This window comes from Lissotriton helveticus, chromosome 3_2 (assembly GCF_964261635.1).
Source record: "Lissotriton helveticus chromosome 3_2, aLisHel1.1, whole genome shotgun sequence".
Classification (NCBI taxonomy): domain Eukaryota; kingdom Metazoa; phylum Chordata; class Amphibia; order Caudata; family Salamandridae; genus Lissotriton; species Lissotriton helveticus.
The window spans coordinates 391,791,706-391,817,827 of record NC_136062.1 but is presented as its reverse complement, the minus strand read 5'-3'; positions in this window follow the sequence as shown (position 1 = coordinate 391,817,827).

Below are 26,122 nucleotides of genomic sequence, written 5' to 3'. Positions count from 1 at the left end.
TCCTTCATCTCTGCCACCTTCCCAGAAAGCTGGAAACATGCCGAAGTCAGCGCCCTCCTGAAGAAACCCACAGCAGACACATCTGAACTTAAAAACTACCGACCCCATATCCCTCCTCCCATTCCCGGCCAAAGTCATTGAGAAAGCCGTCAATAGCCAACTCGCCGCCTTCCTCGAATCCAACAACTCCCTCGATCCCTCACAATCCGGCTTTCGAGCCAAACACAGCACCGAAACCGCCCTCATCGCAGCAACAGACGACATCCGAACACTACTGGACAACGGAGAAACAGTGGCCCTCATTCTACTCGACCTCTCTGCCGCCTTGGACACTGTCTGCCACAATACACTCATACAACGCCTCAGCAACATCGGCATAAAAGGAAAAGCCTTGGACTGGATCACCTCGTTCCTCACCGGAAGAACCCAGAGAGTCCGCATTCCCCCATTCAATTCAGAGGCCACCGAAGTCATCTGCGGCGTACCACAAGGATCATCTCTCAGTCCCACCCTTTTCAACGTTTACATGAGTCCCCTCGCATCCATCGCACGACAACACAACCTCAACATCATCTCCTACGCAGACGACACCCAACTGATCCTCTCCCTCACCAATGACCCAAATATCGCCAAAACCAATCTCCACGAAGGAATGAAAGAAGTAGCCGAGTGGATGAAAAAGCCGTCTAAAACTAAACTCGGACAAAACGGAAGTCCTCATCCTAGGATCATCCCCCTCTGCCTGGGACGACTCATGGTGGCCTCCGGCCCTGGGTACAGCACCCATTCCCACAGATCACGCACGTAACCTGGGCTTCATCCTAGACTCCTCCCTCTCGATGACCAAACAAGTCAACGCAGTTTCTTCGTCATGCTTCAACGTACTACGCATGCTCAAAAAAATCTTCCATTGGATTCCCACCAAAACAAGAAAGACAGTCACCCACGCACTGGTCACCAGCCGACTGGATTATGGAAATACCCTCTATGCCGGAACCACAGCCAAACTTCAGAAAAAACTCCAACGCATCCAAAACGCCTCCGCCAGACTCATACTGGACATCCCCCGCCAAGCTCACATCTCCGGCCACCTGAAAGACCTCCACTGGCTCCCCATCAACAAAAGAATAACTTTCCGCCTCCTTATCCACGCACACAAGGCCCTCTATGACCTAGGACCTGAATGCCTCAAAACGCGACTATCCTTCTACACACCCGACCGTCAACTACGATCTTCCAATCAAGCCCTCGCCGCAATCCCGCTGAAGGACTGGACTTTTAAGAACCAGCGGTGCCAGGGAACAACACCTGAAACCTTCGTAGGATACCTGTTCGGCGCACAAGTGACAGAGACACTGGACACTACCTTCGGCGTCAAAGATCAGCGTTTATTACTGCAGGGATGCAAAAGTCATGGGAAGTACAACAGAGTGTAGGTTCCAAGAGTCTGCTTCAGCTTGCAAATGTGCGTCGCTCCTTTTATACACATTTTCTGCATTCAATAACGTAACGAACAAAAGGTTACAACTCAGTTCCCACAATAAACTTAAAAGGCTTCATTCATGGTGTCGGAAACCTGGAACATAATCACAGTAACATTTGTCGGTTCCCAACTGTAAAAGCACATTATCCTGCTGCTATGCACATTCCACTCTAGTTGTAAAAGGACGAGAGTAAGAGACAGGAACAGGTGCAAGGAAGTCAGACAACAGAAGGAGAAGGAGTGTGGAGGTTGTATCGGAAGCGTGATCCCAGGATCAAAGGATTCGAGCCGAGCGCATGCAAGGCTGAAACAATAGGCTAACGTGGGAAGATTACCCAGCTGCGGAGCCATCTGTCTTTGCCGTGCCATCCCCCAGTCTTGGGAATCACGGGAACATGAGGCGGACATTTGCCTGTTCGCTGACTACGTGAGGGCAAGAACCAAAATGGATGCCGTATCTAAAATGGAACCCGAGGGTTCAAAGTGAAGAACCTGTAAATGAGATGAACCCTTCTAAGTAGCTGTAACGAGGGCACGGGGTCTCGCCCGGTACAGGGGCCCCCTTTAACGATGTACGACCCCCCCCCTCTTGTCTCAACAGCCTCCTCAAGCGCCAGGATGGTCCCCTGCAGAAAGGTATAGCTGCGACGAGGAGGATGAAGAAGGTTGGAGCCCCTTTAAGTGGACAACAGACCTAATTGAGGAGGTGGAGCCTGAAGGGAGCATAAAAGGCAGCAACAATGATCCCCAGGTGTGTTACTACACCGGAGGAGCGGACAGAGTGCAGGAGAGTGGAGAGGCGGGAAGCAGCGAGACGGAGCGGAGCGGAGGAGCGTATTGGTTAAGCGAGGCGGAGTGGAGTGTTGGTGCGAGAGGGTTCGACGAGACGGAGTGGCGAGGTGGTGAGAGCTGGCTCAGCGAAGAGGACCTTAAGGAGGAGGAGACATCGGACACAGCATCACCGGAGCAAGCGGCCGTGGAACCGGACACCGGGTCATCAGCAGGGAGAGCCGAGAAAGGAGAAACGGAAGCTGTAAAGCCGGGAGGCCAACCCCGCGAGCCGCCCAGCCGTGCGCCAGGAGGTGTACGGCTAGCAGAGGTACGTGAACGGGTCCTGGGGTGGTGGAGGAGAAAAGGCAGACGCCTGACATAGAAGTGTTGTAAAGCCCCTCCATAGCAAGCCCTCCGTATAGCGGATCACTGGCACTCCACCTTCCCCTCACTCGATAGAAGTGCACTGTGTGTCCCCTTCACTTTCCCCACACGTTCCCCTCCCTCTCAAATACCAGGGTCGGCTTTCATTTGTATTTACGGTTCCTCTCTTCTGTTTCCCTTCTCGGTGGCCGGCGAGGGCGAGCACTACGGAGCCTCCGGAGAGCAGCAGCAGGAGGAGGAGCCCCGTCAGGAGAAAGGAGGAGGGCGTGATCCGAAAGTCCCGGCAAGAGAGAAGCCGTTCCCCTAGAAAGGGCAACATCAGAAAGAAATGTACAGATGACTTGCTAACTAGAATAAATACTACTGCAACAAAAACCCGTTTGCTTCCCCTTCCTCGTCCCGCGATTACAGTGGTGGAGAATGCGGGCAATCCCTCCATCTGTATAGACAAGATGGAAGCAGTAGTGCAAGCCCTCGTACACGGACAAGAAAGACTAGAGAAAATAGCAGAACAGCAGCTGCTGGCGGCCGAAGCAGACAGGGAGATCATAAAAGCCGCAGTAGTAGCTCGCACCATGGACCCTCCTGTCAGTACAGCTGCCGTGACCGTGGGAGGGATACCCCATCACATCGGAGGGGTATCTCTACAGAAATATCAACCCGGGGAAGACCCTGACGCCTTCCTACTCAATTTCGAGAGGGCGGCTCGGGCCTGTGGCTGGCCCGGCGCCAAATGGCCGTTTTTCTTGGCTCCTCTGTTGGTCGGGGAGGCTCAGGCGGCCTACCAAGTGGCAAACCCGAGAGGGGATACCTCATATGCAGATATTAAAAAGATTATTCTAGATCATTTGGGGCTCGATAAAGAGGCATATCGGCTAAGGTTTAGAAAAGAAAGGGGAGTTACCGGAGAGACTCCAAAGACCCTCTTAGTTCGACTTAAGATGGCCGCGGATAAATGGCTCAAACCTAACGAGAGCACCAAAGAAGAGATCATGGATCGTATTTATCTTGAACAGTTTCTTGAGGCTCTCCCCTTCTCCACACAACGGTGGTTAAAACAACATCACGACCTCACCACCGCGCAGGCCGTCGAGATGGCCAATACATTTTCCAGAGCTCCGCAGAGACCCTCTATGGTAGGGGAATCAGACAAACAGAAGCAGCTATACAAGCCGGAAAGAAGACCCGTAAAGATCCAGGACCCAGGGAAACTCCGTATGTGGAAACCGGAGCCTCTGCCTCACAGTGGGCCTCAATGTTTTGAGTGCGGGACCTGGGGACATATTGCCCGACATTGCCCACGTCGCCGACAGGAATAAGAACCCATGGAGGTCGGGTATCTACCCAGAACCGTGTTATACTCAGCGGAGATGGGCCGAGCATACAGAGTGAGTATGGGTATCAACGGTAATCCGGTACAAGCCCTTCTTGACTCTGGATGCCGACAGTCGGTGGTCCAGGCTCACCACGTGCGACCCCATCAGATCGTCCCAAAAGAAACAGTATACATGAGGTGTGTGCATGGGGACGTGAGACCCTATCCCGTAGCCCGGATCCCCCTGGTTCCCCAAAGTGGTCGCCCCTTTCAAATCAGAGTGGGAGTCTTGTCTTCCCTGCCTGAAGATTTGATAATAGGAACGGACAATCCTACGTTTCTGGAAATGTTCAAGCAAAGCATCACCTCTGAGAAAGAGTCCTTAAGACCCTCGTCGAAACAGAGACCCTTGCCAGCCCTAGCCTCTGCGGACCCATGGGTGTTAGACCGGAGTTTCCAGTTCGCCCAGGCTAATGATGCCACTTTGTTTAATGCATGGGAGAGTGCTCACCAAACGCAGGATCAGCGCCCCATTAAGTATCCACACCTGTTCATTAAAAACGACCTGCTCTATAGACAAGGAAAGGCAGACGACCCCGAGCAATTACTGGTTCCTTTAGCCTTTCGGGAATAGGTATTGTTCTATTCACATTCCCATTTAGTGGCGGGACATACTGGAGCTGAAAAGACGACGCAGAATTTGCTGAAATGTTTCTACTGGCCAGGAATATACAAGGACGCTATGGTATATTGCCAGGAGTGTGACGAATGCCAAAAAAGGAACATGACCCGTCCACCGGCGGTCCCGTTACAGCCTCTTCCCATTATTGGAGTCCCTTTTGAGAGAGTAGGGATGGACATCATAGGACCTCTCCCCAAGACAAAAAAAGGTTATCAATACGTGCTAGTTCTTGTGGATTATTCAACTAGGTTTCCAGAGGCCTTCCCGTTGACTGCGACTACTACCAAAAACGTAGCTGACAAAATGTTGGAAATGTTTTCACATTTGGGTTTCCCCAAAGAAATCTTGACCGACCAAGGCACTCCTTTTGTGTCACGCCTAATGAAAGAAGTGTGTGCCCTCCTACACATACACCAGATCAGAACAGCCGTATACCACCCCCAAACGGACGGACTAGTGGAGCGGTATAATCGCACGTTGAAGACCACCCTGCGTAAAATGTTGGAGGTGAACGGGGCGGAGTGGGATCAGATCCTCCCCCTGGCCCTGTATGTCATTAGGGGACAAAAACAGAGCCGCTTGGGTTTATCTTCTTTCGAGCTTCTCTATGGGCGTCAGCCAAGGTCCCTGTTAGACATGACCAAGGAAGCATGGGAGAGGGAAACCCACGAAGAAGTGGTAAATACCCTGGAGTACGCCCGAAATTTGAGATCCAAATTGGGGAAGTTACGGGACTTGGCATTCGCCAACCTAGAGAAAAACCAAACGAGACAGAAAACGTTCTACGACAAAGGCAAGAGATGGAGGCGGCTATCGGTAGGGGACTGGGCTCTGGTGCTCTTGCCTTCTTCGACTCAAAAGTTTAAAGCTGAGTGGAGTGGACCGTTCCAAGTGATTGAAACTATTGGAAACACTAGCTATAAACTAAGAATCCGTGCCAGAGCCACCCAAGTGTATCACATAAACATTCTAAAAAAATGGCTCGGCAGCACTCGCGTAGCTAGGGGGGTGCGGGGGGGGGCGGACCGCCCCAGGCGGCACTGTTTTAGAGGCGGCAAGCCATCGTACAGTGCGTGCGGAGGAATGTGAAAGGCCGAGCAGATGACCCGCGATGCACAACTCCGTGAGGGTCCTTGGCAAGTGCAGGAATGCACCTTTAGGGCCCCACATTTCACTCGAGATGGCTCTGTTTAAACTCCGGGAAAGCAGGCCGCGCAAAGCTCCCAGCAGGCTGAGGAAAATGAATAGTCAGGTGTTTCAGACAGGTAAGACTCACGTGAAACATCCGCAAATATACAATTTGCAAGCCTTATTGCAAAATATGCTTAATTCTTGTGTAATCACACATTTTACATAAAAAATATTTCTCAGCAAGTGTATAGTTTACACACAAAACTTACGCCTGCAACCAGCAGGATACAGGTTCGAGAATGTCTTTTTGCGGAAATGCTGTCTCTCAGCAGACATTTTCTGCTCAAGCCAGCCAACTGCAGGCAAAAATCTACTAATTCATGTTTTGTGCAACGTGCCTATGAACTGGGCATTGTGAGTAGCGTACGAGATTACGCTGGCGTAACAAGCGTTTTGCTCAGGCCTGCTTCTGAGTTGATGAGAAAGACGAGGTTGTCTCTGGTTATTTATTATCAGATATTTTGGTAGTGGGGCTGAGAGAGAAACACTACAGGATGGGGTGCCTTTGGTTAATAAACTCATGTCTGCACAGATACAGATATCGAGGAGGGAGAGCACAGCAGGTGGGCGAGGGGTTGGTTCTGGGAGGGTGGAGGGCAGACGGGCTGGGAGTGTGGGGGGGAGTGATCAACAGTCCGTTCTAATGCCAAGGCCGCAGAGAAGCATTCTGTTACTGTCACTATATGTGTGATCGTTTTTCAACTTTCTACCTACAAACCCCTGAAATTTAATTATAAGGATAATTGTACAGTGTTCTGTTTTTTCTACCCATAACACCTCTGAGTCGTCTTACACAATACAGTACTTTAAGTAAGACTTTAACTCCAAAATAAATCCCTCTGTTCCAAATTAGATCTTCACAGTGACCTCGTGAATCAGTAGCCATTTTTATTTCTGCGAGGCCAGCAGGCAGTAGAGGAATGTTTGGGGTAATGCGGAGCAATATATGTCAGCAAAATATTTATATACAAGTAAAATGTATCCTTCTCATTTTATTCACTTCCAAACTAATGCTTGAAATGATGTTAACATTTAGCATAACATATATAGAATGTAAAAATCGTATTCCTGTTCCCTCGCGTAGGTATTGAAAGGACAAACATTGAACGACCATGAAAGAGCGCTCAGTCAATGAAACTTCACAGGAGTCACTCGAGCAAATGGACCATTGTGATCAATCATTCTTAGCATCAAATAAATTATGATTTTATCTGCACCAGGCATAAACCTGCAAGTGCCCTGTATAAGAAATGACCCTGATGGTCATTTTAAAGTATTGGCATTTTAATGATCATGTTTAGGAGTCAGTACGAGTGACGGTATGTTTTAAAGCAAACATTTCTGTGCAGTGCCATATGTATTTTTTAGACTACCATATGTATTTTTTAGACTACTTTTACAGCCTGCTGAACAACACGCACTAGTGCAAGTACTCTTACATAGCGCAGGCTTTTTAAGGCTCACTCTCTGAAAAAGTATATATATTTGAAATAAAACTGCCTACAGCCGAGTTGTGGCCCCTAGGTTATGTGTACTTTAATCAATCTTTTCTCCTGAGGCTTGCATGCACCCCCATGCTTAATTGTGTCTCAATGTTAATTGCTTAGACTTGCAATGCAAGTAGCTTCAGCCTCAGGTTGTTATTAAATAACGGATGGTGCCCCACACCCTGCTGTTATAAGAGAATTCATTTTTATCAAATTGCTCAATGTGTCTTTTTGAGATAAATTACAGTCTGCAGAGGGTTTGTGACCTCTACGCTATGCGTGTACCCTTCCATTTCCAGTACTTTGCTGCCGTTTTGAAATTTTCTTACAGTTCTCTTTGCTCAAATGGGTGTAATTTCTGATATTTATGTTTCCGTTGTTTTTATTACTTGATTTTGGTTGCGAAAAAAGTGTCACACTTAGCAATCTGAAACCTTGGCAGCTATGCTTCCTTTATGTCCGGCCTGCTGTTGTTACCTGTACTTCCGGTGCCAGCTGCACCCCTCCACGTGCACAAACCATGAGCTGAACATTGCAGGCATTGCCCTGCAACTGCAGAAATGTAGACATGGCCGCCGGTTGTACAGTGGGGTGTCGGAGAACATTCCATAAAGTATAGAACCCTGTGAATGCTGGTAATTTCTACGTTTTTATTTCTTTATTTGAAATGTTATACCACACGTAGACGACGTTAAAGTACTCTACAGTTATTTTTTTACAAAAAAAATGTGAGAAATGATTCCAAATAATAAACATACATATTTACAAAGAAATGTTCAGGATGACGTCAGAGCATTTTGCAATTTGTACATATATATTCTGAGAAATGCATCCAAATCATGCAAATCCATGTTAGCAAAGATGTGTTGTCTTATAGTGAACGTTAAGTCGTCAGTTTGTTCTTCACGCTACAATATTTGATTTAAGAATTGCACTGCATATGTGGCAGTGCAGGTGCTGAAGAGAGCTGCAATTAAATGTCACAAATGTAAGTGTTAGTATGGTGGCAGTCTGTGTGTTCTCCTTTGTACTGCCGGTCACCGGTGTATTTAACTGTGTAACCTTGGACCGTGTCATGTATGTGCATATAACTTGCATGATTGAGGTAACTATTAGCGGCGATACTATGTGTCTCTCGGTCCTTTTTCCCCCGCCCCCTCCCCTCCTCCCCAAGGGCGGCACTCTGAGGGATAGCCCCGGGCGGCACAAGCTCTAGCTACGCCCCTGCTCGGCAGTCCTCCAGCAACGGTTCATCTAACCAAAACCGATGTCCCGGCTCCCACCAGTACTCTCGGGAATCTAGTGGTTAACGAGGACCTGACCGAAACGGAGAGAAAGGAGCTGGAGCATACCTTACAAAGACATGCCACAATGTTCTCGGACATCCCCGGAAAAACCGGCTTGGCTGAACATAGCATCAACACCAGCCCAGGAAAAATAGTAAAAATCAAGCCTTATAGGATCCCGGAGGCCAGAAGGAAGGGGATCCAGCAAGAGGTTGACGAGATGCTGAAACTCGGCGTGATCCGACCTTCCCACAGCGAGTGGTCGAGTCCTATAGTGTTGATCCCGAAACCAGATGGAACAAAAAGGTTCTGCATGGACTTTAGAGCGCTGAATGACATCTCCACCTTCGACGCATATCCTATTCCAAGAATAGACGAGCTCATTGAGAAATTGGGAGAAGCGCGATATATCAGTACGATTGACCTGACAAAAGGATATTGGCAGGTCCCCCTCAAAGAAGAGGACAGACATAAAACCGCGTTCACAACGGAAACAGGGAGATATGAATTCACGGTACTGCCTTTTGGCCTGCATGGGGCTCCGGCCACATTTCAAAGATTGATGAACAATGTGCTGAAGAACAAATCCACTTTCACGTCCGCGTATCTGGACGATATTGTCGTCTTCAGCCCGGATTGGAGTACCCATCTGACCCACCTACATAGGTTGTTCGAAACCCTCAACCGAGCAGGATTAAAAGTTAACTCTAAGAAATCCAAGATCGGGTTTCACAAGGTTAAGTACTTGGGGTACGTTCTTGGACATGGAATAATCGAGCCACAAATGGAGAAAGTTAGAGCCATAGCCGAGACCCCCTTTCCTGGAACAAAGAAGGAACTAAGGGCATTTCTGGGCCTCATAGGCTATTACAGGCGTTTTATCCCGGGCTTTGCGCAGTTGGCTGCCCCTCTGACCGATGTTCTTCAGACAAAGGTGAAACAGGTGGACCTACGATCACCCTCACCGGGTATGTCGGAAGCGTTTGTCACCCTGAAAAGAGCGAGTACCTCCACCCCTGTTCTCACCTCCCCGGATTTCTCACGGCCCTTTTCGCTACATACGGATGCTTCGGACTATGGTATCGGGGCCGTGCTTTCTCAGGAGGGTTCGGACGGTTGCGACCATCCGGTCCTGTTCATTAGCCGGAAGCTGTTCCCCCGGGAGCTCAAATACCCGACTGTCGAGAAGGAGTGTTTGGCCATACGATGGGCCGTGGAAAAGCTATCGTATTATCTGGAGGGTCGGCAGTTCGAGCTCTACACTGACCATGCCCCGCTGCTGTGGATGGTTCGCAACAAGTCCAATAACGCTCGGGTCATGAGGTGGTTCCTCGCCCTGCAGCCTTATGTGTTTAGGGTGCACCACAAGAGGGGGATCGATAACAAGGGAGCGGACTATCTGTCGAGGAATCCACTTCCCGAACGGAAGTGTTCAGGGGGGGAGGTGTGTAACGAGGGCACGGGGTCTCGCCCGGTACAGGGGCCCCCTTTAACGATGTACGACCCCCCCTCTTGTCTCAACAGCCTCCTCAAGCGCCAGGATGGTCCCCTGCAGAAAGATATAGCTGCGACGAGGAGGATGAAGAAGGTTGGAGCCCCTTTAAGTGGACTACAGACCTAATTGAGGAGGTGGAGCCTGAAGGGAGCATAAAAGGCGGCAACAATGATCCCCAGGTGTGTTACTACACCGGAGGAGCGGACAGAGTGCAGGAGAGTGGAGAGGCGGGAAGCAGCGAGACGGAGCGGAGCGGAGGAGCGTTTTGGTTAAGCGAGGCGGAGTGGAGTGTTGGTGCGAGAGGGTTCGACGAGACGGAGTGGCGAGATGGTGAGAGCTGGCTCAGCGAAGAGGACCTTAAGGAGGAGGAGACATCGGACACAGCGTCACCGGAGCAAGCGGCCGTGGAACCGGACACCGGGTCATCAGCAGGGAGAGCCGAGAAAGGAGAAACGGAAGCTGTAAAGCCGGGAGGCCAACCCCGCGAGCCGCCCAGCCGTGCGCCAGGAGGTGTACGGCTAGCAGAGGTACGTGAACGGGTCCTGGGGTGGTGGAGGAGAAAAGGCAGACGCCTGAAATAGAAGTGTTGTAAAGCCCCTCCATAGCAAGCCCTCCGTATAGCGGATCACTGGCACTCCACCTTCCCCTCACTCGATAGAAGTGCACTGTGTGTCCCCTTCACTTTCCCCACACGTTCCCCTCCCTCTCAAATACCAGGGTCGGCTTTCATTTGTATTTACGGTTCCTCTCTTCTGTTTCCCTTCTCGGTGGCCGGCGAGGGCGAGCACTACGGAGCCTCCGGAGAGCAGCAGCAGGAGGAGGAGCCCCGTCAGGAGAAAGAAGGAGGGCGTGATCCGAAAGTCCCGGCAAGAGAGAAGCCGTTCCCCTAGAAAGGGCAACATCAGAAAGAAATGTACAGATGACTTGCTAACTAGAATAAATACTACTGCAACAAAAACCCGTTTGCTTCCCCTTCCTCGTCCCGCGATTACAGTAGCGTAGCGAAAATGCGCACACCTATTAATCTCGTCATTTACGGTTCATAGATACCACACTTGCTAGCATCGTAACGGTTCTCATTTGTCCTCAGACGCTCCTTTTGCCATCATGTAGGCAAGCACTAGTCGGAATCATAATCTATGTCGATATTCATCAGATCATTCAAGTGTTGTTGGAACATCATCTTATTCATCAATGTCTCGCTGGTAACAGATGGCCTTCTTATACACGCTGTAGCACAAAGGCCACATAAGGCAGGACCACACTGCACACAAAGACAACACGTGAACAGAAACGTCACAACAACCCCTATAATCATCAGAATTTTCCAACCCCAAGTTGACATCAGACCCCAAAACCATCCTAGAAGCGTCCAATCTCCCTCGTCCACGTGTATGGACTCTGAGATTTTATGCAACTTCGAGATGGCTTGATAAACCGTTGGAGCGTTATCAGGTATGAAAATGCAGCAGCTCGAATGGATGACCTTGCACACACCACCTCTGTCTGCTAGTACTACGTCTAGAACCATACGGTTCTGTAACGTCATAAGCCTATCCGCTTGAAGCTCTGCTGTCAGATTACCAAGGGCGCTTGCAGTTATGTTAGCAGTTGCTTCCACTACACAAGTTAACTGTCTCAGATTCCTGCTATTGACCATAGGACCCCAAAACGGTAGGAAACCCTTAAAGAAATCTCCTGCTTCTTGACCGGCAGTATCTTCTTTACTAATGACACCTCTCACAACTCTAGTTTTGTGATAATCTGAGGCAACAGTGAAAGTTGGAGGCAAAAGATTCGCGATATAGCAGGTACCCGAGAAGTCATGAGGTAACCACGTATATGCGCGATCATAACATACAAAATAGGTACCCTTGGCAGTCAGAAAGACAGGGGAAGAGAGCATTGGTAAAACGTAAGTATCAACACAGGCACTCTTCCCAAGCTGAGCTCTCGGATTGCGACCAAGACCTTGCAGACAGAAATGACCGAGATGAGGTACGATCCAGATTGGAGATGAGCTTTTAAACTGCCTATTTTTCACTGATGTACTATACTCGACCTCACTCAGATCCTTATAAGCTCGCACCTCTTCCTCTGGGATAAGTGTTGCGTCAAAAATATCTCTATTTAAATCTGCAATTGCTATCGCCAAAGACTTGTGGTACGGGCCAGTACCAAGGTTTGCAGAGCGAGGCTCTCGATGGGGGTAGGAATCTAGTGCACTACGGAACATGGTCTGGAATGCTCGAGCTGACCCCTGGGGGCTATAAGGAAGAACAAAATACGGGATACCCTTATCCATGGTATGTGGCATTAACCCACTTGTCCTCACCGCGCATCCATAGGTCTACCATGGGAGGAAGATCCTTTTCCTACCTAGCGGCCAAGACCTGGAATTCTCTCCCCACACACCTCCGCCTCACACAGAACCACCCATCCTTCAGAAAGCAACTAAAAACCTGGCTATTTGATAAATAATGCACCTACCCCCCTCAAGCGCCTTGAGACCCTCTGGGTGAGTAGTGCGTTATACAAATTCATGAACTTGAACTTGAACTTGAACTAGTGTTCGGACTGAGTGGCTGTGTAGGCTGCCATCAACAGACATGTTTCTGGACCCTTGGGTCGAGAGCCTGCTGTTCTCAGGGGCTGTACCAATGCACATCCTGGGACGAGGTGCCAAGCCTCCTCCCCCAGGATGTGCAGGGTTCATGAAGGGGAAGCTTCAAAGTCATGACGCTTTTTGTGCTTCCACAGACCACTTGCTGCTTTAAGCAACTGGGCCCCAATGGTTCTGCCCCCCACTGTGGGTGGATTGATTGTTCCGAGAGGGGTAGGTTGGGAACTACTGCATATCTCACATTAGAACATGTAGCACCAGTTTCAACCAAAAATGTGGTGGGATGACCGTCAACATCCGCCTCTACAAACGGTGCCCTCTGGTATACCTCTATGACTGCCCAAAGAGTACAGTCTTCCTCCCCCTCAGGCACCGTTATGTCAATGGGTCTGAGCTGTACTCATAATTTCCAAAAAGGGGTATCTGCTGGTACGCTCGATTCCCCTGCGGAATTCCTGGAGGCTGTGGTACTTGCACCTGCAGTGCCAAGGTCCCCCCTTGCATAGACCTGGGTCTCATCACTGTATTGATGACCTCAGGCACCTACAACATCTCTTCCTCTTCTTGCACGTGGTTAGCTGGATTCAATCTACACTTGCGCTTCCAATGCCCGATTTTGTGACATAGGTGACATGTAGTTGTCTTTTTCAGTGTTTTTTATTTTTATTTTTTTTAAACTTTATTTTTGAGATTTGTCAGGTGAACAACAGAAATGGTGCATTCATACTCATACATTACAGTACATAATCAGAAATGTGCACATGTATCCGGACCAACAGTAGCATATAAAATACATGTCAATATAAACTTTGGAGCCGCTGGAATATGCTTTAATTCGCGTACCATTGTCCGAGTAATAATGCAGAGGTCATATGTCAATAGCAAATACTCAGTAATACAAGGTCCTAAGGTTTATCTATGCACCTTCACATGTACAAGAGGGGTCCTTAAAGATGAACAATCAGTCGAAATGAGCCGCGCCTTGTAGGCTAGGTAGATTGCCCTGTAGTGTATCATCAGGCAGCCAAAGTGCAGGACTGCAACTCACCCCCAGCTCCTTTGTGTTAAACCATTAGTGCTGCTGTTCAGAGGCCATCTCATTAGGGCGCCTAGTCTGTGATGACTGTGGTGTGTTTGCATTGTGGGGCCCAAATATTGGCCGGTCTGGAGGAAACCGGTAGTAGAAACCGGTAGTAGTTCAGAATATGTGGCAATCTGTTCCTGACAGTATGTGAGATCGTGTAACCAATTGTTAAATTTAGGGGCTCTGCCTCTGCCCCATCTACAAGCTACTCTCCTCTTAGCCACCAAAAATGCCAGTGCAATAAACTTACGGTGTGCTGTCGGTTTCGACTCCACATATCCCAGCAGAGCGAGCATTGGAGAGGGCACCATGTCTGTATGTATCATCTTGGACACTGCCACAAATACCTGGCGCCGGTAGGCCTGCACACCCTCACATTTCCATGACAAATGTAGGAAGTCAGCCCCTGGGGCGTTACATCTGTCGCAAGTGTCGGTGTCCCGCAGGTGAAACCTGTGCATACGGACTGGGGTATAATAAAGTCTGTGTATGAATTTGTAATGTATGATTCTGAATCTACTGCTCGATGAAACGTGTTCAGTTTGTTGTAAGCAGAATTCCCATTGCTTGTCCATATTTACCATGCCTAGTTCCCAATCCCAGTGTGTCTTGGCCGCGAGCCGTGGTGTGTCTCTTAATTTGTGTACAGTTCTGTAGATTGTGGATACCAGTTTCTTGGGTGTTTCGTCCTGTAGTATACGCTGCAGTGGCTCAAGGGGTGGAGGTTCATTAGGGCAGTCAGGCGTAATTGCTTTCAGTCCCTGGCGCAGCCTAATATAAAGGAAAGTGTCAAGAGGAGACAGGGGGGCATCAGACCCCAGAGTATCTAGTGTGCGAAAGATTCCTGCATTATACAGGTCACCCCAGGTTTCAATCTTTAAACGCTTAGCCAGTTTATGGAAAATTGCCTCCTGCAACAAGGGCATGTCCGGATGATAGATAAGCGGCAGCAACGGTGAGTACAGCATGGGGGCGTTCAGCATAGCCTCCAACCGAGCCCATGCATTCACAGTGATCATTACCGTGGACGGTGTCCGATCTCTACTCTGTGAGGAGGTATATAATGCCCCTTCTATTGGGATTGGATGGGCAAGCCAGTGTTCTGCCGCAATCTGGGGCATGGATCGAGGTTGGTATATCCAAAGGTAAGCATAGTGTGCCTGAGCATAATAATAATATAGTTCAAAATCGGGGATACCGAAGCCGCCCCGGCTGCATGGTCTAATGAGGACATCCCATCGCAATTGTGCCGTTTTGCCACCCCATACTAATCGGATAAGCTCCGATCGGAGCTGTTGGAAGAAATATCTTCCAGGATAGTACGTGAAGTTCAGGAATAGGTAAAGCAACTGTGGCAGCCCAACCATTTTTATGAGAGATGCTCTGCCTGCCATAGACAGTGGAAGGGTGATCCATCTTGTGATGTTGTCAGTGATACGGGACATAGTTGTGCCATCGTTGATCTGTAGTAATTCCTCTCTGTCTCTTGCCACCTGGATTCCCAGGTATCTGAAGTCCTCCTCGCACCAAGCAATGGGGTAGTCTAAATTGAATTTCACTGTGGACGCCGTGAGGGGAAACAAGCACAATTTGCCCCAATTTATCTGGAAGCCGGAGAGTTCGCCAAAGCGAATAAACTCCCTGAGGATGGGGTTCAGATTATGACTGGGATCTCGAATGTACAGGGTGATATCATCTGCGTACATTGATATCAAAATCTGTCGCTGATTACATTGTAACGACTTGTCATTATGATGTTGCCGCAGTCTCGCCGCTAATGGCTCAGTAGCAATGGCAAACAGCAGGGGAGACAGGGGGCACCCCTGTCTCGTGCCTCTTGTAATGGGAAATTCTTGTGATAGCCTGCCATTGATAGTCACTTTGGCCACAGGCGTCTCATATAGTAGTTTGATCCAAGATATAAATATATTTGGGAAGCCCATTCGTTCCAATACCTGGAACACATAGTCCCATTCCAGGGAATCGAAGGCTATAGTGGCGTCCAAAAAGATGGCAGCCATGGGCAAGTCTTCATGGATATTATTCATGATTGTAAAAAAAGTGCGTAGGTTGTGTGAGGTCGCCCTGCCAGGGACAAAGCCTGATTGGTCGGGTAAAATCAGATTAGGCAGAAGGAGGTTGATGCGTGTAGCTATAAGTTTAGCAAGTATCTTCATGTCGCAATTCAGTTGCAACAGGGGCCTATAGGAATCACAACTAGCCGCCGGTTTCCCGGGTTTAAGCAACGATGTGATAAGAGCCATGCGCATGGAAGGCGGGAGATGTCCGACCTCCAGTGCATCCTCATAAACCTCACGCAGTACCGGGGCCATAAAATCAATATACGTTTTTATAAAACTCTATCGGAATCCCGTCTAGGCCAGTAGCCTTGCCTGATTGCATATGCATGATAGCATCACGCACTTCGTCTATTTCAAACGGTGCACTCAGAAAGGCCCTCTGTGCGTCGCTCAGCCACCCCGAGGTTATATCCTGCAAGTAGTCATGTAAGTGAAGCTTTCCCGTTCTCATGGTGGTGTATAATGTGGTATAGTGTGCGACAAAAGCATTAAGTATCTGTGCGGTGTCCCTGTATACTAGCCCATCCGGTCCGTCAATCTCCAGTACGGTAGTTGGCTGTCGTGACAACCTGATTGTTGCAGCAAGCGCCTTCCCTGGTCTTTTGCCCTCGTCGTATCTACGAGCCATCCAATGTCGACCTCTAAACTTGAACTCCCTTGTGGCCTCATCTGTGTATGCCGTAAGTTTCTCCCTGATTTGCGATAGGATTAATCCGTCTGGGCGTTCCGCTAGTGATCTTTCAAGCGTTTTGAGCTCAGTTTCCAACTTAGTCAGTGTGGGCATTATACTCTTAAGGACTCCCGACCCCTTTGCTATACAGATTCCTCTCAGGGTCACCTTAAAGGCATCCCAAATAGTTTCTACATCCCTCACTGAGTCCTTGTTACATTCGAAGAAGTCTAAAACCTCCTCTCGCAACTCCTCCTGAAATACAGCTTCTAGGAGCATTGTAGGCTGTAGTCGCCAGGCTGACCTCGGCGGACCTAGGTAGTCAGCCCTCAACGTTATTTTTTACAGGCGAGTGGTCAGAATAAGTCCTGGCTAAGTGCTGCGCTCGACTCAGCGCAGGGCAGAGCTGCGGGGAAAGGAAGATGTAGTCTAGTCTCGCCCAGGACCTAGCCTGCGCTGTGAAGTGAGTGCCCTCTCGTGTAGTAGCGTGGAGGTGTCTCCGTGTATCAATCAGGTTATATTCCTCAATCAGGGTGTGTAGTTCAGTCCTTGCTTAAGTGTAGTGGTGGGGGGGCCGGGTGCCACCTATCGATGGCAGGGTCGTGTGTAACGTTAAAATCACCGCCCCATATTATGCGATCTGGACCTGTGCTCATGATATTGGTCCATCGCTCAGTAAAGTAGTAAGGAGCATCAGTATTGGGTCCATAGCTGCATATCATAGTAACCGCCATGTCTCCCAGCCTACCCCTGAGTGTCTTGCTTGCTGCCCACCAAAGTAAATGGCGTGCCTTTTTTAATAAGGATTGCCGGACCTCTAGCATAAGTTGAGTAAGAGGAAAAGGCTGTATGAGCCGCCCATCTACTGGCGAATGTGTGGCTGATGTTTGGTTTGAAATGCGTTTCCTGCAGGAAGGCAATGTGTACAGCATGGCGGTCTAAGTATGATAACACCTGTCGCCGCTTCCGTGGGTCTCCTAGCCCCCGTACATTCCATGTGATAAGGTTCAAATCAGTGTCTGCCATGGGTCATATGTGGCACATTGATAACGATGTATGTTTGTCTGATCTACCCATGAGAAATACCTGACCATAGCATGACACGTAGTACTTTCCAAGAGTGGTATATAAGTGCTGTTGTGCCCCAGATTCCATGAAACGCATTGGTTGTAGAAATAGTCAGCTCTCAAGTGTGTATGTGTCGAATGCACCATAAAAACAACTCTCAGCCCCCCACCCCTCCCAGTCTGGTCCACAGTCCCTCCCTGATCATCATAACAGTACTCCATGTCTTGTAATCCTCATGCAACACATTCCCTTCAAATCCACCCCCTCCCACTGAAGCATCCCCAACTTGCCAGCATACTTTACTCACCCATCTCCCCTACTCCCAAACAGTTGAACAATCATATCCCAAAACAATACCAAAAGCATTTCCCCAACCAATACAGGACAATATCGGGGAACACCTGCACGGGGACAATCTAGAGAGCAGCACCAACACTGCCCTCTCCCCAAGCCCAAGTACCTGTGCGTTCGGTAGGCTGTCACGAGGGAGGGCAGTGGGGCCTGGAATACGTTACCACTGGATGATCAGCATTCTACCCGTTGTCACAGGCAGTATTTAGACCCAGCCCCAGCATATCGCCGAAGTCCTTGGTTCAGTCCAGTTGCGTCTTGCATAAGCTGGCAATCGGCCAGTCACGGAGATCAGTCATCTACGTCTTCGTTGCGGACAGCATCTCGTAGTGCTTCACCGCGTCCATTACCTCCCCGATGTGGCCTCTTAAGCGAGCGTAGGTAGTGCTCGGCATGCTGTGGATTGGTAAAGAATCTCTGCTTTCCCTGGTGCGTCACACGCCGTCGCGCCGGGTATAATAACGCATAGTCAATCTGTGCTGCATGTAATACTTTTCACGTCTATGAATTTACGCCTTTCCTCCTGCACCATTGGAGTGAAGTCCGGGAAGATCGAGAAGGACACTCCATTGTACACCAGGTTTTGCTTGGTGCGCGCTGCCGCATCGCCACATCGCGGTCACGATAATTTAATAGGCGTGCGATAATGGGCCTGATAGGTGCGCCAGGTTTTGGTCGGGGCCCAAGGGATCAGTGTGCGTGCTCTACAATCAATTGCGTGGAGAAAGCCTCAGCACCGATTATTGTCAGGAGCATCTTTTCAATATAGTCCTCCATGCGCCCGGTATCGGTGGTTTCCGGCATACCCGTGACGCGGATGTTGTTGCGCCTACTGCGGCTTCCAAATCTTCGTTCTTTGAAGCAATAACACCCAACAAGTTTTCCATTCGTGCCAACTGGGTCGTATGACCCGCAGTGGTGTCCTCATTATGGGAAATACGCGTTCGGCCTCTTTAAGCTGCTCCTCATGTTTGTCCACTTTGTGCACCATTGCATCCAGCCTCGAGGACATGCGGTCCAATTTATCAACTTCTGTAGCAAATCCTTGTCTCATTTCTTGCAAGATTTGCCTCATGTCAAGGTCCGAGGGTGGCTCGCTGGTGCCCGGTGTGTTGGCTCTGTCCGCTTCCGCGTCATCTGAGATCGCCTTAGGCCCTTTCTTCACCGCAGCCTAAAAGGTGAGCTTAGGCTGTCTGGTGTCTGGCTTCCCCATGGTTCCACTACCAGTGAGTGGTCCACAGCCAATTGTGCGTAACTAGTCTGCAGTCGTTAACAGTATTGCACAGGTAGCGCACAAAGGCTCGTCACCTGAGTCCAGGATAGCCCCAGGCGGCCTAGCAGTTCCTCTCCACAGGGCCTTAGTTCAGCAATTCCAGTCGTGCTCCGTCTTTTTCAGTGTTGCCACATCCATCCCTGTCTTGAGGTCTACAGATTTTCCTTTCCCTTGACCCTGAGCATTCTGTGTTCCTCCCTGATTGTTTCCCTGTCTCCTCCCTAGAGTCCCACCACTTGGCTGTATCTGAATTTCCCTGTCAGCGGTTTGCATTTGGACTAGCATCAGCTTATCCTTAAGCTTGCTGTGTTTCGAGTCCACCTCCTTGCTGCAGTACCTACAGTACCTGGCATACCGCAGTATTTCATCCAATGACTAGTTCTGCCAGCAGATCAGTTGCTGCTGAACGATGAAACTAATTTCTGGTCTCAGACCCAAGACGAACTTGGAAAAAAACTGTCCCATGTCTTTAGGGTCTAAGGTGTATAGCCCACTGTAATGCTTAAAGGCTTGTAGGAGCCTCTTGTAGTACTCATGTATGGATTCCTTTGGTTCCTGAATTGTTTGATTGTTTAACCCAATAAATATCCTATGGCGAGATTTTGGATTTCAGCCATGTAATTACCTGTTCAAACTTTTTCATGAAAGTAGGTGAAGGACCATTTGTAACAGGATCCCTGTCTGGTTCAGAGTTTGGCCAATCAACTGCAACTTTACAAGCTGCCCACAAGTCACTTGGCACTACGATGCAAACTACATATTCAAGTCTACCAACAACACCTTCGAGATTTTAACAAAATGATCAACCTGATTCGACAGGTTTCTCCCTCAGCCAAGGAAATTCATTCATAAATGCTGCCAAATCACCTCTACTCCAAAGCACATGCACATACCCTCCGTTGGATACCTCTCTCAAAGAGTAATACTCCACTCCTACCATTCCCCCTCCTGAAGGTGGTGTGTCTCCTACGGTCTTTTTAGTGCTCTTCTTCTTGGACCATCTTTCCTCCCACTCATCGAGCATGCTCCATGCGCATATCCCTATAATCACTTCTCAAACGTGAGCTTTCAACCTGTTGACTCTTTTCTCTTCCAATTCCTGGTCACTGTACTGCAATCTGTGACTGCCTGCAACATCTTTGTTTTGGACAGATCCACCTCGTATTTTTTTTGCTAAGTCTGTCAGTTTCTCATGTGCGACCTTGTCTTGCGAGTTACATCCTTTACATCCTTTGCTACAAACAGTAACTCGCCGGGCTCGTACACTCTTCCCAAAGGCAGGTTCCCATTAATTATCTCATCTACCTCAGCTATCAACCTCACCACGTCCAACATTTTTGCTCTTATAGCAACTTTCAGGGTCCATCGACTCGATGCGCCACTGTAACAGGGTCACCCATGCGCGCCCCGCTGTAGGGCGCGACCTGATCACTTGTGACCCCCCCTCTTCTCTCCACAGCCCACGCAGTACTCGGAGTGGACCGGCCAAGACACCTACAGCTGTGACGAGGAAGACGTCTGGCCCTTTAACAAGTCCGGAGGTGAAACAGAGGAGGGGCCCAGCAGTTGGATAAAAGAGGACAACGCCCAACACCAGGTGTGTCTATACACCGGAGGAGCGGTCAGTGAGGAGAAGAGCGGAGTGGCGGGAAGCAGCGAGGAGGAGCGGAGAAGAGGAGGACGGGAGAGCAGAGAAGAGAAGCGGCGAAGAGGAGGATGAGACGACGGGGAGACTGAGCGGCGCTATTGCAACAGGTGGATCAGCGAAACCAGTCTCGCGGACGGAGAAGAGAGGACGACTCGGGATTGGAGTTGGGAGCCGAACGCTGGGAGCAGCCCGGACACCTCATTGCAGACGGGAGGAGCCGCCGAGAGAGCCGAGGACGAACAGGGAACGCCTGGAGGCCAACACCACGATCCGCCCAGCCGTACGCCAGGAGGGGTACGGCTCACAGAGGTGTGTAACCGCTTCCTGGGGTGGTTCACGAAAAGAGCCAGACGGCTAACTGAAAGGGGGGGAGAAGCCTGAGGGTCGGGTCCCGGGTTGACTTCACGAGCACATTCCCTCCTCATTTCTTTAGACTAACGTACCCGACTGGGTCCACATCACTGAGTGTTTCCCCTCACCGGCCCTTCCCTGAGCTTCCAGATAAGTACCTGTTCCGCAGCACTGATACCTGCCTCTCTTTTTCTTTTCCCCTGTTGGTGGCGGCGAGGGTGGACAGCACGGAGCCTCCAGAGCCCCCTAGAAGGCGGAGCCCAGTCCGGAGAAGAGAGGAGGGAGTACTCCGGAAGACCCGCAGGGAGAGAAGTAGATCACCCCGACGAGCAGCAGTTCGCAGAACCTGTACTGATTCACTGTATGAACAATTAAAAACCGGTATCACTAAGACCCGTCTCCTGCCCTTTCCTGGTCCCGCTGTTACAGTGGTGGAGAATGCGGGCACCCTAGCCATCTGCGCCCAGAAGATGGAAGGAGTAGTTCAAGCTTTAGTGCAAGGGCAGGAGAGACTGGAGAGGTTGGCGGAGCAGCAACTCCGAGCGGCCGAAGCCGATAGAGAACTGATCAAAACCGCCGTGACAGCAAGAGCGCTGGACCCCCCCCTTTCAGCAGGCCCGGTTGCCGTGAGCAGCATACCACACACCATAGGAGGGGTCTCCCTACAGAAGTACCAACCAGGAGAAGACCCCGATGCTTTTCTCTTAAATTTTGAGCGAGCAGCCCGAGCCTGTGGCTGGCCCGGGGCCAAATGGCCTTTCTTTTTGGCCCCGTTATTGGTAGGAGAAGCCCAGGCCGCGTACCAGGTGGCGAACCCAAGAGGAGACACCTCCTATACAGACATCAAAAGGATAATCCTTGATCATCTAGGATTAGACCGAGAAGCGTACAGGCTCCGATTCCGGAGAGAAAGAGGGGTATCCGGAGAGACACCGAAAACACTGTTTGTTCGGCTAAAGATGGCCGCCGACAAGTGGCTCAGCCCCAACGATAGCACGAAAGAGGAGATAATGGACCGGATATACCTGGAACAGTTTGTGGAGGCTTTACCCTTCGCCACGCAAAGATGGCTGAAACAGCACCATGATCTAACCACTGCTCAGGCCGTGGAGATGGCCAATACCTACTCCCGGGTGCAACAGAGACCTCTACAGAACACCGAGACAGACAAGCAGAAGGCGCCCTTCAGACCGGAGAAAAAGCCCCTGAGGGTCCCCGAAATTCCGAGACCTCGCCCCTGGAAAACTTAAACCCCCCCCTCACACGGGGCCCCAGTGTTTTGAGTGCGGGACCTGGGGCCATATCGCTAGGCTTTGCTCTAGGAGAAAACCGGCCGACGAACCTATGGAAGTGGGATACTTACCCCGCACAGTCCTCTATTCAGCGGAGATGGGACACGCATACCGCGTAAGTATGAGGATTAACGGCAACCCAGTGCAGGCGCTCCTAGATTCTGGATGCCGCCAGTCGGTAGTCCAGGCCCACCATGTGCGCCCCCAGCAACTCATCCCCCACGAACAGGTGTATATACGGTGCGTCCACGGGGATGTAAAACCCTACCCCGTGGCTGTCATACCACTGGAACCACAGGAAGGACCCCCCTCCCGGGTACGAGTTGGGGTGTTATCTACGCTACCCGAAGACCTGATAATCGGAACCGACAATCCGGCCTGTCTGTCGATGTTCGAACGAAGCATGAGTAAGGCGACGGGGAAGAGAGAGACGAGGGGGCGTTCAGCGGCGGTAGCAGCCTTGACGTCCACTGATCCCTGGACCTTGGACCGCAGTTTTCAATTCGCCCAGGCCAACGATGCCACGTTGTTCAACGCCTGGGAAAAGGCTCACCACAACCAGGACACTGATCCCATTCGGTATCCGAGGTTATACATCAAAAACGGCCTGTTGTACCGACAAGGAGGAAAAGACGACCCCGAGCAGTTGTTGGTTCCCGTGTCGTTCAGGGAACAAGTACTGTTTTTTTCACATTCCCACTTGATAGCAGGTTATACGGGGGCAGAAAAAACAACCCAGAATCTCCTGAAATGTTTCTACTGGCTCGGGATTTATAATGACGCAATGACTTATTGTCAAGAATGTAACATATGCCAAACCCGAAACATGACCAGACCCCCAGCGGTGCCCTTGCAACCCCTCCCCATCATAGGGGTTCCTTTTGAAAGGATAGGGATGGACATCATCGGGCCTCTCCCGAAAACAAAGAAAGGATACTCATATGTCCTAGTCATCGTTGACTATGCCACCCGATTCCCGGAGGCATTCCCCCTTTCCTCTACCACCTCCAAAAACGTAGCAGACAAAATGCTGGAACTGTTCGCGCGTGTAGGTTTCCCAAAGGAAATACTGACAGACCAGGGGACCCCCTTCGTGTCTCGCCTCATGGGAGAGGTATGTAAGGTGCTGCACATCCACCAGATACGTACCGCTGTGTACCACCCTCAAACGGACGGACTCGTGGAACGGTACAACCGCACCCTGAAAACCACGTTGAGAAAAATGCTGGAGGTCAACAGTAATGAATGGGATCAGGTACTCCCCCTTGCCTTGTATGTAATCAGAGGACAGACACAAAGCAGCTTAGGGGTCTCAGCCTTTGAAATGCTGTATGGGCGACAGCCAAGATCGCTGTTGGATATGACCAAGGAGGCATGGGAGAAAGAAACCCCTGAAGAGACTGCAAACACCCTGGAATATGCCCGTAACCTGCGCTCCAAACTAGGAAAGCTACGGGACCTGGCGTTCGCCAATTTGGAGAAACATCAGAACAAACAAAAAACCGTTTACGACAAAGGGAAAAAATGGAGGACAATGGAAAAAGGGGATTGGGCACTAGTATTGTTGCCCTCGTCCACGCAAAAATTCAAAGCCGAGTGGAGTGGGCCGTACCGAGTAGTGGAAAAGATCGGTAACACCAGTTACAGACTTCAGATGAACGCTAGGAAAAGGCAGGTGTACCACATCAATATGTTGAAGAAATGGTTGGGGAAACCCCCTACCGAAATACGCCTAGTGGAAGGGGAGAAGACACCATGCCTCACAACAATCCCCCAACTAGTCATCAACGAAGACCTGAGACAGGATGAAAAACAGGAATTGATGGAAGTCCTGCTGAAACAAGAACGAGTATTTTCGGACCTTCCGGGGAAAACCACTCTGGCAGAACACCGAATAGACACAGTCCCAGGGAAGACCATAAAACTCCGCCCATACCGGATCCCAGAGGCCAGGCGACAAGACATACGACGCGAGGTGGCCGACATGTTGAAACTCGGGGTAATACGCCCTTCCCATAGCAACTGGTCAAGTCCGATCGTGCTCATACCCAAACCCGACGGTACAAGACGATTTTGTATGGACTTCCGCGCCTTGAACGACATTTCCAAATTCGATGCTTATCCCATCCCGCGGATAGACGAACTCATCGAGAAGCTAGGTGATGCGAAGTACATAAGCACGATAGACCTTACGAAAGGGTACTGGCAGGTTCCTCTACGGGAGGAGGACCGCCACAAAACCGCGTTCTCGACCGCTGAGGGACACTACGAGTTTACGGTGCTACCGTTTGGCCTGCACGGGGCACCCGCCACCTTTCAGAGGCTAATGAACAATGTGCTACGTGGACTGACAGCCTTTACGTCCGCCTATCTGGACGACATCGTGGTGTTCAGCCCCGATTGGACGACACACCTGGAACACTTAAAGCAAGTACTGGAGACCCTCGACCAAGCGGGATTGAAGATTAATTCAAAGAAATCGAGGATAGCTTTTCACAAAGTAAAGTACCTGGGGTACGTGCTGGGTCATGGTCTGATCGAGCCCCAGACCGAGAAAGTACGGGCCATCTCGGAGACCCCGTTTCCCACCACAAAAAAGGAACTACGCGCGTTTTTGGGGCTAATAGGGTACTACCGACGTTTTATCCCAAGCTTTGCACAGGTAGCAGCCCCCCTCACGGATGCCCTACAGACAACATTCAAACAGGCAGCGTTGTCAAACCCCACTCCAGTCATGTTGGACGCTTTTTCCGAGCTGAAGAAAAGAATCACATCCACGCCAATTCTCAACTCGCCGGATTTCACGCGTCCGTTTTTGTTACACACTGATGCGTCCGAATACGGGATCGGCGCGGTGCTCTCGCAGGAAGGCTGCGACGGGATGGATCATCCGATCCGGTTCATCAGCAGGAAATTGTTTCCCCGAGAACTAAAATATGCCACGGTGGAAAAGGAGTGCCTGGCTATTCGATGGGCCGTGGAGAAGCTGGCCTATTACCTTGAGGGCCGGTCCTTCTCGCTCTACACGGACCATGCGCCTCTTACTTGGATGGCCCGTAACAAGTCCTCTAACGCCAGGGTCATGCGCTGGTTTTTGGCGTTGCAGCCTTTCTCTTTCAGGGTGTGCCACAAACGAGGGGTGGACAACACCGGGGCGGATTTTCTGTCCCGCCACCCACTTCCCGATCGGAAGTGTCCCATGGGGGAGGTGTGTAACAGGGTCGCCCATGCGCGCCCCGCTGTAGGGCGCGACCTGATAACTTGTGACCCCCCCCTCTTCTCTCCACAGCCCACGCAGTACTCGGAGTGGACCGGCCAAGACACCTACAGCTGTGACGAGGAAGACGTCTGGCCCTTTAACAAGTCCGGAGGTGAAACAGAGGAGGGGCCCAGCAGTTGGATAAAAGAGGACAACGCCCAACACCAGGTGTGTCTATACACCGGAGGAGCGGTCAGTGAGGAGAAGAGCGGAGTGGTGGGAAGCAGCGAGGAGGAGCGGAGAAGAGGAGGACGGGAGAGCAGAGAAGAGGAGCGGCGAAGAGGAGGACGAGACGACGGGGAGACTGAGCGGCGCTATTGCAACAGGT